General features: G+C 41.8%; 1 long non-coding RNA gene across 2 annotated transcripts in view; it reads left to right on the top strand.

The window, feature by feature from the left end:
• Positions 1-13109, top strand: part of LOC142042405 (uncharacterized) — a 45183-nt gene that overhangs the window by 15564 nt on the left and 16510 nt on the right. The window contains exons 1-2 of one of the 2 annotated variants that reach the window (XR_012653756.1): positions 3921-6956; positions 7963-8131. This is a non-coding gene — a long non-coding RNA (uncharacterized LOC142042405). Of the gene's footprint in view, positions 1-3920; positions 6957-7962; positions 8132-13109 lie in introns of those variants that run through there. The other variant, XR_012653755.1, reaches the window with a different exon arrangement.

Here is a 13109-nt window from a genome sequence, read left to right as displayed (position 1 = left end):
ACAGCGACTGAAAACTAGCTGACCTGCTGGGCTCCGACGCTTGTCAGCAGCAGCACGAAGCCCAGCTGGAGGCCAGCCCCTCGCGGCGTGCCCTAGGGGCCAGTACTGGGTCCAATCCTGCTTAACGTCATTAATGAGCTGGATGACGGGTCAGCGCACTCTCAGCGAGTTGGCAGATAATGCAGAACCAGGCCAGGGAGGTCAGTGGTTAATTAACAAGACGAATGTGCTGCTCTTCAGCGGGACCCTGACAGGCTGGAGCATGGAGCCAGCAGGAACCTCCTGAGGTTTAGCAAAGGGGAATGCCAAGTCCTGTGCTTGGGAGCAATAACCTCACAAAGTTTAACAGCGGGAAACGCAAAGTCCTAAACACCAGGAGGAACAACCCCATGCACCAGCATAGGCTGAGGGGCGAGTGGCTGGCGAGCAGCTCTGCACAAAAGGGCCCGGGGGTCCTGATGGCCAACAAGTTGAACACGAGCCAGCGGTGCGCCCTTGCCCCTAAGAGGGCCAACGGCGTCCAGGGCTGCCTTAGGAAAGGTTGTCCTTCCCCTCTGGTCAGCTCTGCTCAGCCACATCTGGGCTGCTGTGCCTGGGTTTGGGCTCCCCAGGGCAAGAAGGTCATGGACATACTGTAGCATGTCCAGCAAAGGGCCACAAAGATGATTAAGGAATTGGAGCATATGTCCTAATAATAACAAAACAATATCTTATTTACATAATAATTTTTTAATCTGTTTTATCTATTATTTGGTTTTGTTTATTATTTACTTTGATTTATTTACTTTCTAATTTCACTTACAAAATAAATTTTATTATGTAAAACAACAACATATCAAGCCAAAGTAAGAAAGTAAGCAGAAATAACAGTGATTTTTTAAAATTTTATTTTAACCTTTGTTCTTTTGAGAACTGATTTGGCTGAGAAGTGTGATATTACCTCTTTTTTAAATTCAAATAATGGTGGAAGATTTCAGTGTTTTGGAAAGTGAAGGGGGTGGGCATGCCTTAAGGACTACCATCACACAATCTCTAAAAACTGAAGCTGTGTGAGACAAAGTTTGATTTTAGAAGGAGCTGGTGTTACATCAAGATTGAGGACATCATAAAATAATTATGAAAGCGAATATTTCATTTTTGTGATATATCATTTAATAATAATTTTTAAATCATACAAATATATTGCCTTTCTTTGGATATCTGTGTTGGAAAAGCATTTCAGGGAAAGATGGGAAAGAGGTAGGAAAATGAGAGGTATAGCAGACTCTTAAATGTACTTTCCACAATAAGCCAATAAACCCCAAGTTTGTTGTGCCCTAAAGCCAAATGTTAAGCTTTAACTTTGCCCTCAGATGGCAGCTAAAAAGGATCGGCACAATTTTAAGACAGAGGATCCTACAGGCACAGCTCAGCCTTATCAAAAGTGACCCCTTGGCCTCCCCTGTCCCACCCCAGGTAACCATATAAAGTAAATCCTAAGCTAAAAGTGACCTGCTTCTGGCAATACTCACTGTCTTAGGGTCACACTCTACTGACAATGTTTGAATTAAAAGGTCCTAACAGAAACGATTTATAAACGCTATGAACAACCTTGTCCTAAAGAAACGTTTTGTCCATTTGTGATGAATTGCTGCAGACTGGCCCTTTTACAATTGCATGTTTACAGAAAGAATGACGTGAAATCAAAGTGCTATCAAAGATCTCTTCATTATGTGCTAAAAACCCCCGACTTGGTATCTGAGTAACCTGTTGGTGGTACAAGGTTTGTAGTCTTGCTCTTCTGCATGATAGGCATGCAAAAACCAGATTAAACCATTGCTTTTCAGGAGACAGAAAGCCTCACGATCGCTGAGACTTGTTTATTCTCCCTCTCTGGCTGCCTGTGGACTTGGTTGACTACTCACTGTTAAGGCTGTGGAAAAATTGCCATTGTTATGGTGACAGTGGGGAGCAGCCGGTGGATGCGATTGTCCTCGCACCTTCATTTGCACAAGTGCTGCTCCTGGATAGAGGGTGTAAAAGCAGGCGGAAGGAGAGAAGGGATCCCCTCTGGGACCCCCAGCAAGTCACCGTAGTACCAGTCTTTGGGAACTGCAGCTGAGCTGTGAAATGCCAGCATTTTGGACTCAATTCCCCTCACAGGACACTATTTGGGTCTGTTCACCTTTCTAGCTTTCACCCAAGTCATTATGAATTTCTTTTTGAGCGAATTGATCCCAGATAGTCAGGCCTCAGGGCAGCAAGAGCTTGAGATTTTTCACATCTAGCCCAAAGGTGATGAAGAGAAAGAAGCCCCAAAAGGATAGGAAGATGGACATCTCGATATAAAAGTAGAAGCTGTTGCAGAATAGGCTGAAGCATTGTTTATTGTTTGTTTAGTATATAAATGAAATCCGCAGAACTAGCTTCACCCATATGCCACTTTTTTCACAGAAGATGATCTGTTGGTTGTTAGAGACAGTCTAGTTCATCTGGTACTTCCATGAGAGATTTTCCCAGCCTGAGAATTTACTATTTAAAAATACAAAATCCCTCACATTTAATTTTACATCCAGTTGCCTTCCTCATTTTATCTAAATTAATAATTTGTTCGAATGATTTATATTTTGGAATAAGCTTATCCCTACACACAGAGACTTTAGTAAAGTACAACATGTGTATTTGTATTAATGGTGTGATTTACTGGTAGGATTTTCTGTCCAGCGCCAGAGTTCTCTATCTCCAGTGATTATTTCAGTCATCACATGCTTTACTTACTTATTTTTTGGCTGACCTATTGTAGGCATTGTCTTTCATTAATAAGCGTCAGTCAGGAAAATCGTGACTTGCAAATTGCACGCTCCTTCAGCACTTAGAAGCTATCAGCTGTTGGTGACGAGTACAGAGAAAACATGAAAGAATGGCCTTGTGAGTAAGGCTTTTGTGCAGGACTCAGAAAATTTGTTTTAATTTGTGGTTCTGCCATACAATTCTTATGTGGCCTCTGGAGAATTGTGTAGGTTCAGAATACAAGCTGTATAAACACGATAATGATAATTCCTCCACTTTGTATTTACCTTACTATTGCATTACAACCTTTTCAGAAAATGCTATAGCTTTTACTGCACTTGCATGATGGCTAGAACAGTGGTTTGTGGGCTCTTTTGGGTCCACAGCAACACAAAAATAGTGTTAGAAGCAACAAACCATCCCTCTTTTTGCTGATGTTCAATGGAAAATAATAGGTGGGCCTGCTGTGACCTGTCCTGGAGGCATGGCATTAATGTGTTGTAGAGTTGTACACATCAGCCATTTCTAATTTCCTATCATTTATCCAGAGGATGGCTGTAAGAATCAGAGAAAATCAGTGAAAAAACATTTCTTCATCAGACTCAATCACCCATAAATACTGGTGAAATAGATTTGTGTCTGAACTGGCAACCCTTTCTTAACCCTTTGTCAGGGACGATGTGCTGTCCCCTGGACCAGGACAATGCTGTAAGTGTGTGGAATGAGTGGAAGGCTGAAATGAGTCCCCAGTTACACCAGTTTGGAGAGAGTGCCTACAAGGTTTACATGTGTTTCATCAAAATGATGTCCGATGTCAGAAATCTATGTTGCAAGAATTATCAGGTTTATTAAGAATTATATAGAGTTCCTCCAGAAAGGATGGGATCTGATATCCAGTTATCCTAATTTCATCTGAAGCTTCAGCATGAAACTGAATCATATTCCACATCTTTTTTCCTTAGTGAACATGAACGAAGTTGTATTTGTGTCGCTAGGAATGCATGGTTTTACACCCAAAATGTAATTTCTGAATTCCCGGGGAAAGCTCTCCAATTTCAAACAGGAAATAAGACGACAAATGATTTCACCTTCAAGTTACTTCAAAACACTTAATTTAGCTGGTCACATCCTCTGTAGCCAGCAGCTGTCAAGAGCTAACTTCCAGAAAAGTAATAAAAAGGCTGGACAATTACACTATGCCACACTTGGGTAGAATATCCTTCCCTGACCCCTGAAGGTGAACAGTTAGCATCTGACATGAAGTAAGATCCTGGCATCCTTTGTTTGCATATTCACAAATACTGGTAATGATCACTGGGGTTTAGCCCAGTTTCTCCGGGAAGTGAGAATTCATGCTGTTCTCCCTGAATTTAAAGAAATCCCTGCGGCTGTTTGTTTAGCAGATCATTCAAAGCACTTCGCTGGAGAAATGTATTAAATATACAGGCTGAGAATTGGGAATTTTCACACGCAAATCAATTCTGACAAGAGCAGACCAGAAACAAATGCTCAGGTTAGTTTAATATTCCACCCTGACAGCCCATGTGGAGAGCTGACAACCACTCGCCTGGCTCGGACTATTGGAAAGCATCAAAGAATTTTTAAAATTTGGCAGCACTTAGTGAAACTGCAATTGTTGACAAGACAGGACTTGAGCCCTGGTGGTTCCTGGAGGAGATTCTGCACACAAAGTCATGGTAGAATGAAGCACTTATAAATCTGATTTAAAACTTGCAACTCTTAACGGTGTAATATCCAAGACTTCAGGCTGTCATAGTTGAAGATCATTAGGAAAGCTGTCACAAACTCTCTTCTTGACCTGTTGAGAGAGTTCATGGTCTAGAAAAACCATTTGACTCACATGAGTTTCTACTTTTCAAAGTTTTTTGCATTTTTGAGAGATATTTTTTTTGCCACTGAAGGAGGCAGTAGAAGGAAAGCAAGAGAGTCATCGATGCATATAGTGTGTAGCACTTTGCAACTCATGCAGGGATAGCATTGGAGTTCTTCCAACTCTGTGTAACTGAGGACCTCCAGAGGAGAAACCTTGACTCAGTTTCTGGCATCTGCAGCAGGAGACAGGCGGGAGACGGAGCCAGGAGCGATAAAGCGCAAGGATTTAAGGTGGCAGCCTGAACTTTGGAAGCAGATACTTGCATTGGCAGGAGCTGAAACAGCCCCAGGATCACAAAGAACACCTACTGAACCAACACGAGGAGTCATGCTGCACAGTCTCTCCTTTCACCGGCCATGTGGCGTTTGGGACTGAGACATGAGTTTGCAAGGAAGCTGGCAGAAGTAGTTTAAACCCAAATAAATGTTCTTAGGTTTTACGCTTTGACATGAACTTTCTATGTCTATCTGAAACATCCAATTTCCTATCTTTCAGTGTTTTGCACTCTCAGAAGAGTTCATTCTAGCTTTATTCTGTATTTATCTCCATGTTTCTTCATTCTTCTTTTTTATTGTTTCCTGTGCTGTTACAATCCTCGTGCTTCTCCCTGATGATCAGCTGCTTTCACATGCCTTGAGCTGTTCCAGGTTCCCGCAGGCGATGGTCTACGATGGACCCTGCGCTCAGAACCCCCCCGATCCCCTCCACTACCCCTGCACACACGGCGCACGTCCTCCCATCACTCCTGCGTCCTGCCGTACGCGATGCTCGACTGAGGCTTGCAGTGGGAGAGGGTGTAGGCAGCGGCAGAAACCAAGGCAGCCTGGAGAGCAGAAATCCCATGCAAGGTCAGCCCTCAGGGATTCCCTCCTAATCCTGGAAGGGTTGCTGTCAAGCTGGAGGGCGATGGCTCTGCTGGGAGATGCCGTATGCTGTGCCAGAGACCGAGTTCGCTTGCTGTTCCTTGGAGTAACTTGGGTCCGCTGGAATCGGAGCGGCTTCCGTTGTAAGTGCTGCACTTCAGTGTACTTGTTAGTGCTATTACTAAGAGCCCGTCAAAACTAATTTTGATGAAATGAACCTTCGTTAAAGTTGAAATTACTTTAATAAAAATTGTGGGGAAGGGAAAGGCATCTGAGAGAGTTTCACAGCTGCGTGAGTGGGCTCTTCCTCCCTGCTCCCTGGCCAGCTTCATCTCTAGGCCCAGACAATTCGGTTCTTAACGATAATATTGTGCAAAGTTTCTGCAGTTGTTCTAGTGTTTAATGAAAACAAATTTCAAGTGCTGCTGGCCAAAATGACTGATTCCCTTCAGGCTAGTCTATCTCTAGGTCCTACTCAATTTTCTTTCTTTCAGGTCTCTCAAAGATGATGTATAGCAATACTGTCCGGAAGGACTAGCAGTGTGTTTATAGCATATTTGATTCAAGAATGGATTACTTAAATATACAAAATGGGTTTGATTTTTGTTTTAAGCTTTGCTATGTGTGGTTTCTTTGCTTTCAGGGGTGCGCTGTCTTTTCAAAAGATAACATTCCAAGTCAGAAATACAAAAAAATTAGCAGATGCATATAATGAAAACAAGGCAATACAACTCAGCCAGTTTATTGTATAGCGGAAAGTAGGGGAAAAATGTTCATTGCAGACAAATCATCCATCTCAATAAATAGTTATTACATTCTAAGCTCTAAGGATTTTTCCTATATGGTTTTGCTATAAGGCAGAAGACATAGCAATTCTTTTTTCCTTTTTAAACAGCTCTTTGTGTACATGAAGAATAGTGAACTACAGGGATTGTTTATATTGGACCACAGTGCAAATTGTATCCAAGGGATTGCAGGGGGCAATGGAGAGCATCCATTCTTTTGGTTTGTTTTCAGTTTGTGTGCTATGTTACTTCAGAAAGCAAGTAAGTGGATCAGATCCTCCAGGGCAGATGATTGTCTTTTCTCTTGGGAGTAGCTGAGACTTTTCCTGGAGGGGTCTTGGAGCCCACAGACTTGGGGGCAGAGGCAAAGAACTGGAGCCTGCGGTTCACAGGGAGACGCTCCGGGAGGGACAGGGAGCAGACAAAACCTGCGCCTGAGAGGTGACGGTGAAACCCCAGGGCTGACGAGGATCGTGCAGCGTTTCATGCAGTCCAGAAAATTCTTGATTAAACTGAAAGCACGACTATAATAGATGGGGGGCGGGGGGTGTGTGCTGGTTTATGAGCTTTTAAAATTTCTGATTTGCCCATTTTTATCATTTAGGGGTTTTTGTCACCTTTTACTTGCTCTGGTTGGAAAGTTAAGTAAGTATTCTACATTATTGGATACAAGATAAAACCTGCTTTCCTTTTTTTTTTTATTTTGCTTTGTCTCATTTAAAAACATGCCATTCTTACAGAAGTTCACTGTAAGCTCATTACTGAGATCAGCTCAAAACTGTAGTTAATTTAGGCTACTTTTATAGATGGCAAGAACATTAGCGTACACCTATTTCACTTATCTATTCTTCAAATCATGCAAGTGTAAATAGACTGTATTCACATAATATATAATAGGACATTTGTAAAAAGCAAAAAATGTAAATAAATGACCAATACAGCAAAAAATCAACCAATTTAAAATTCTTGCTGATTCTGTGCATTTCAGTCTACTGAGTTGTTACAAGGCATGTTCTAATTTTCCAGTTCTGGCTGCCTGATCGATTGTGGATTCTGCAGTCTCTCAGACACCTTACAGATCTCTCATATTTTAACTCACTCCATTCCACTATCCAATCACTGATATACTAACTTAATGTTTCTGCAAGCATTGTGTTGTTCTTACTGAGGTATCGTTAGGATTAATGTCACACCACAAAAGGTTTTGCCTCATGTGCTGGGTTTCTTAATGTGCTCATGTCCGTACAATTCCCAGTTGCCAGCCCTGGCAGGCAACGTTCATTGGCATTGGCAAGATAGAAAGTCTTCCATTTGTAGTAAACTGCAGAGACGTATGTGGCTAAAGATCAAATGAGAGCAGCTTAATAAAGCAGGTAGGAATTTGCAGTCAAGTCCAAACAAGCGATGGCTGTACTGGCTGGGATTCTGTATCGGGGACTCTCAGAAGATTCAGACATTTGGCATCAGACAGATACTTGGGGCTTTTGGCCAACAGTTTGGGTTGTTACTCCAGCTTTCCGTCCTCTCATGCATGGTTCATTCACTCAGCTACGCTTTATCCTGCAGTTCTTCCTTCCTAAGGGGTCCTCCTGCCTTGCCTCAGCTTGTCCTCTCTCATCATTGTCTCAACAGCTGCTTGTTTTTTTCTCAGTGAAAGGAGAAGTTTTGTATCTTCATCTTTATGTTGAATGGACTTACGCACTGACCTGGAAGTTGAGTGAAAAATGTGTGAAACAGCTGCCATAGCTTAGTGCAACTTGTTGAAGCTTGGACAAGCCCTTCACTGCCCTACTCCAAGGCACTAGGAACAGAAAAATGAGGTGACCTTTTTTTTTTTTCCTTATAAAGTCTGATGTTTTAAAACATTTGTTTGTGAATAGATAATTACTAGGCGATACCTTAGAAAATAATTCCCAGTAAGACAGTCAGGTGGAAACAGACTTTTTTATTGATGCATGGAATCTATTAAAAGGAACTATTGACAAAACCAGTTTCTTCTTAAGCATTTTCTGTAACAGTGTCCTCTGGTGGCTCCTGGTGATATTACAAGTTCGGTAGCGTTAAAAGTAGCCTTACAGGACCTGTGATCTGAAATGGTTACAGACAAATTGCAGCAAAAGCTTGTTTTAGGTGTAGAAGAAAACATACCTGATAAAGATGCCATCAGTTAAAAAATCACTGAGTAAACATTTATATATTTTCCATGTATCTCTGTGTCACAGGAAAACTAAGATTCAAAGAAAAAATCAATATATATGTATTTAATATATTGTTTGCGTATCATATGTGTTTATACGTATAACACATTCAGTATGCCCAGCATTTGAACATTAGGTGGTTTTAGCCAGTCAAACTGGACAAGTTCAAACAAGCCAAGGACCTTCTACAAACTGCATAGCCTTCAGATTAAATGAAACATTCTCTGGCATAAGGTTTCCAGAATGCTCTCTATCCAGATCTGAGTGTATGATGTACTCCCCTGGTCGATTTGGCGTTACGTAGCTGTGGTTTTGCTCCTCGCACAGAGGTGACTGTGAGTGTGGTGAGAGAGAGCTGGTGGTAGTTGACATTACAGTAGAAACTGCAATGCCTGAAAATGAGGAGTTAATAATTTAATTTTAGATTATATAGAGAACCTTTGTACTGTATCTTAGTTCTGAACTATTTTGAAATAATTTTGAACAGTGTCTGGTGTATCTTTTTGCTTAGCTACTTTTGAGGAAGTAGCTGAGAGCTAATTCCAGTTCTAATCTCAGTGTTAGTAGAAGGGTTCATGCCATTGCATGCACCTTAGAAATTCAGTAATGATGTATCTTTCTTGCAGCAGTGATCATTGGTGCAACACATTTTAACAGTATTCAGACTAATAAATAGGGTGTGCCTTCATATTTTAGGTTGACTAAAACCAACAAATTGTTTTCCCTTTTTTCTTGTGCTCTAGTTCAGGGATAAACCCTCATATTAAATGGCTTTTACAGATTTATTTTGAGATAATAGTATGCCAAATTTAATTTTGAATTTGTGTTAGCATGGCAAATTTATTTTTTGGAGAAAACCCTTTTTTAATTTTTCACACTTTTCCTACTTAGAACATAATATTTTTCAATAACGTTCCAACATGAGTTTAACTTTCTCTTTAAAACAAAATCCCTTTTAGTCATTATCCTTGTGAAGACTGTGGTATTTTTAGAAGGAAATGACATTTGTTTGGTATGTGACATGCACCGAGGCACATGTTCATAATCTCACAGATTCCTTGTTGGCTAAGTGCTATGGTGACTGTCATGACTGGACTTCCAGTTATCACAAACCTGGCTGGCCTTGATGAACTTCTGTGTGTCTTTTAATGCTACCCCATGAATTATCCAAGGAAGTCCTCTGCAGTCTTCTCCTATGATTAATAAATGTACATAGATAATTTCTGCATGTATGCTGGGTTTTTACTTCAGGGTATTCTGCTTAGTTAGAAGAACATGTTCCTTTAATAGGTGAGGACAATTATTCCACACGCCAATTTTTCTGCCAGAACTATTGTACCTTTACCAAAAGAAGTGACCACTGTGGCAGCGGAGTCTGTCAAACTTATTACAGTCTGTCTTAAGATGAACACAGGAAGAAATATTATTTTTTTCCACATGAATTGCTATTTCCAGAATCCGTGTTTTCCAGAGGTTCCCTAGATAGTAAGGGTTTGTTTAGTCAGCTCTTTAAGGCTCACTGTTCTTGTTTGCATCCAAAAGAACTGACTACTGCTGGGAATAAACAATAGCAGTGCTGCTGTGTTTGCTCTTTCCTCCCTCTCTGTACTAGTCACAGAAAAGATGTGTGATCATTTACTGGAAGAGTGTAAGTTCATTTTTCTTTGCTGTAGAGTGATGATGAAACTCCTTGAGACTACTTCTGGTAGGTCTCTAACTCACAGAAGCTCTGCATTTGGAAAATTTCTCTGTCTCAAAATTCCCATTAGAAATAAATGGGTCAAGAATATGCAGAATGCAATTTAGATACAGGATTTTTTTTTTTTTTTAAATCCTTTTTCCTTACCTTCTGCTAGAACTCAGAATATCTTGAAATCTAATCTTTGCTGCCAGGATACAGCAGTCATGTGCATTCACTCACTCTGACTTGGATTCCCCATCATCTGCCGGCAATAATTTTCTTTAGATAGTTTAGTCTACCCTCGAAATGATATACTACCTGCTATTTATTTGTAGTCACCCCAGGTCCTCCTAACCCTATGGGGCGAGGTTACGGATCCCCCTCCGCTTTCCAGACCCCCTCCTCCCTTTTTGGTGAGAGTTTTGTACACGCAGGATGGAGCCAACCCTCGGGAAGGTGGGAACGCTGGCCTCCCAGCGCCGTGCCTTTGGCCCAGGAGGCGGAGGAGCCCCCTTCTCGCTTCGGCTGATCCCGTTCCAGACGGCCCTTTCTCGATCCTCAGAGGGCCCAGGGGATGCTGCACGAGCTGGGGTCCTGATGCTAGAGGCAGCAGGAACCCTCTTGGGCTTCCTCAGCCTTCCCTCCCTCCCCTCTGGGGCCAAGAGCGTTTGCCTGCCCTGCACGACGGGAGCAGATTCCGAGGGCTGCGGAGCAGGACCGGTGATCCCAGGTGTCACACACAGAAATCCCTGCTTTAGCTTCTCCTGGGGAAGGGACTGTTTTCAGGTGCTCCTCCTTAGGCCAACCACTGCTTTAAAGTCATACTTCAACAAATAAAGATTAGAAAATACAGGTCAAATCACTGTAGCAAATCAACACAGGCCTTAAAGACTTGCAGTAGAATTTACTTAATACTGGAGAATTCGTATTTTCCTTACTGAACTGGAGAAGTTAAATCTCTCAGAAAGGCTGTGTGTCTGAAAGATACATGAGCCTTATGTCTAAAAGCTGCTTGAAAGCCCAAGAAATCCCGGGATCATGAGAAACAGTAAAAACCTACTTGTCAGTGCAAATCCCATCAGTTGCAGCTTGTTTTTTCCTGTCATCTTGCATGCAGGGGTGATCAGAAGGCTCACAAGCCCCCGTTTTCCATAGCAATATCACCTGCAGCCTTCTCCAGTCTTGTGCCGCATAGAGTTTGAATGACATGAAGTAATTATAGCAAGCTTTATCAGCAAAATTCAAGCCCTCTGGGCTTTTGAAGATCAAAAGACTGTCACAGATATGATCAGTTCCATTTATCATGTTATCACATTCTCCATTTTCACCTTGTGCTTCTGAACGATGGCAAATTCTAGTCTCGATAACTCCAGCTGCAGCATTTACGATTTTTATTTCATACCTTTCAGTCCTGAGACCTTCAGATATAACTAACTGCATCACTTTTATCTGCTCACTAACGACTCTTTGGCTGACATGTTGTTACAATAGAGTGAAGCTTGAAACCATCCCTGTGGGCTTTAAAGGCTGATCATTTATATGGGGGTGTTGATGAATATAAGTTGTGTCTGCAAAATTTGAAAGTGAAATCTTCTCAGGATCTATGTTCCCACAAGCCCTTTTCGTATTTTTCATCCCCAGACTTGAACTCATAAACTTGTCAGCCCATCATGAATATTGAAATCATAAACAAATAAAAATGAGACTGTATGATAAAGCACCCTATTCTCCCCTCCCCACACCCAGCACGTTAATACTGCTATATTAAAACCTGGCATTTCAATCACAACAGAGGCGCACTGCTGATATGAAGGATGACCTAAATGGAATAAATGTAAATGAACACTTTCTCAGCCAGACATTAAATGTGCTCTGTGTGCGACTGGTTCTTGGCCATGTGTGAGATATAAATATAAATACCATTAATCAAATTTTGAGTAGATTTTTCCTTTGCCACTTAGTCCTTGCCTTCTTTTTAATAGCTGAAAGGGCAGGGATTTCAGAGTAGGGGAAAAGGGGCAAAACCAGTCCCATTTGGTGATGCACTGTAACACTGTGAAGTCATCAGGGAAACAATCCCAGTGTCTGAGCACTCAAAAAAATAACAAGGGCTACTTTTGACAGCAACATAAAATACTGCATTTTTCTCAGTAAATTAACCACAGTAAGTGAAATGATGGCTGAACACTGCATCTGCAGGAGACAAAAATGGCATTTTCCTCACACCTAGACAACAGAGTTTAGACAAGCATGCAAGTTGCCTGCTGTGCTATTTCTTCATAGCCTGTGCTGCTGGTGTGTTGCTTCTCTAGATGAATTAACTCCATGCTGTTGTAGAAACAGTCATTGAGTTTCAACTGTATTTATTTACTTTGAAAATGCACATGCCAGAGACACTGAACAAGGAAGCTGTGGGTGCTAATAATGCTTGCCTGTACAGAGCTGGCCTCCCGGATGCATTAGGGAAGGTTGTTCAAGTTCTCCGAACGAGAAAAGATGGGTGTAAGCATCAACATCATTGCGTTTCTGGGAACCTGCCTGTAGGCTTATCACATGAACACTGTCTCATGGTGCAGAGGTGGCTACAGTCGTGCAGGCTCTATTTCTTCACAGGCACTGTGGTGGGACCTCAGGTCATGCTGAGTGCTTGGGTTGGTCTGCCCAGGCTGTCCTTTTCATAGAATCATAGAATCATTTAGGTTGGAAAAGACCTTTAAGATCATCGAGTCCAACCATCAACCCAACGCCACCATGCCCACTAAACTGCATCCTGAAGTGCCACGTCTACGTGTTTTTTGAATGCTTGCGGGGATGGTGACTCCACCACTTCCCTGGGCAGCCTGTTCCAATGCCCGACAACCCCTTCAGTAAAGAATTTTTTTCTGATATCCAATCTAAACCTCCCCTGGTGCAACTTGA

This window comes from Buteo buteo, chromosome 20 (assembly GCF_964188355.1).
Source record: "Buteo buteo chromosome 20, bButBut1.hap1.1, whole genome shotgun sequence".
Classification (NCBI taxonomy): Eukaryota; Metazoa; Chordata; class Aves; order Accipitriformes; family Accipitridae; genus Buteo; species Buteo buteo.
This window is presented reverse-complemented; position numbering and strand designations above follow the sequence as displayed.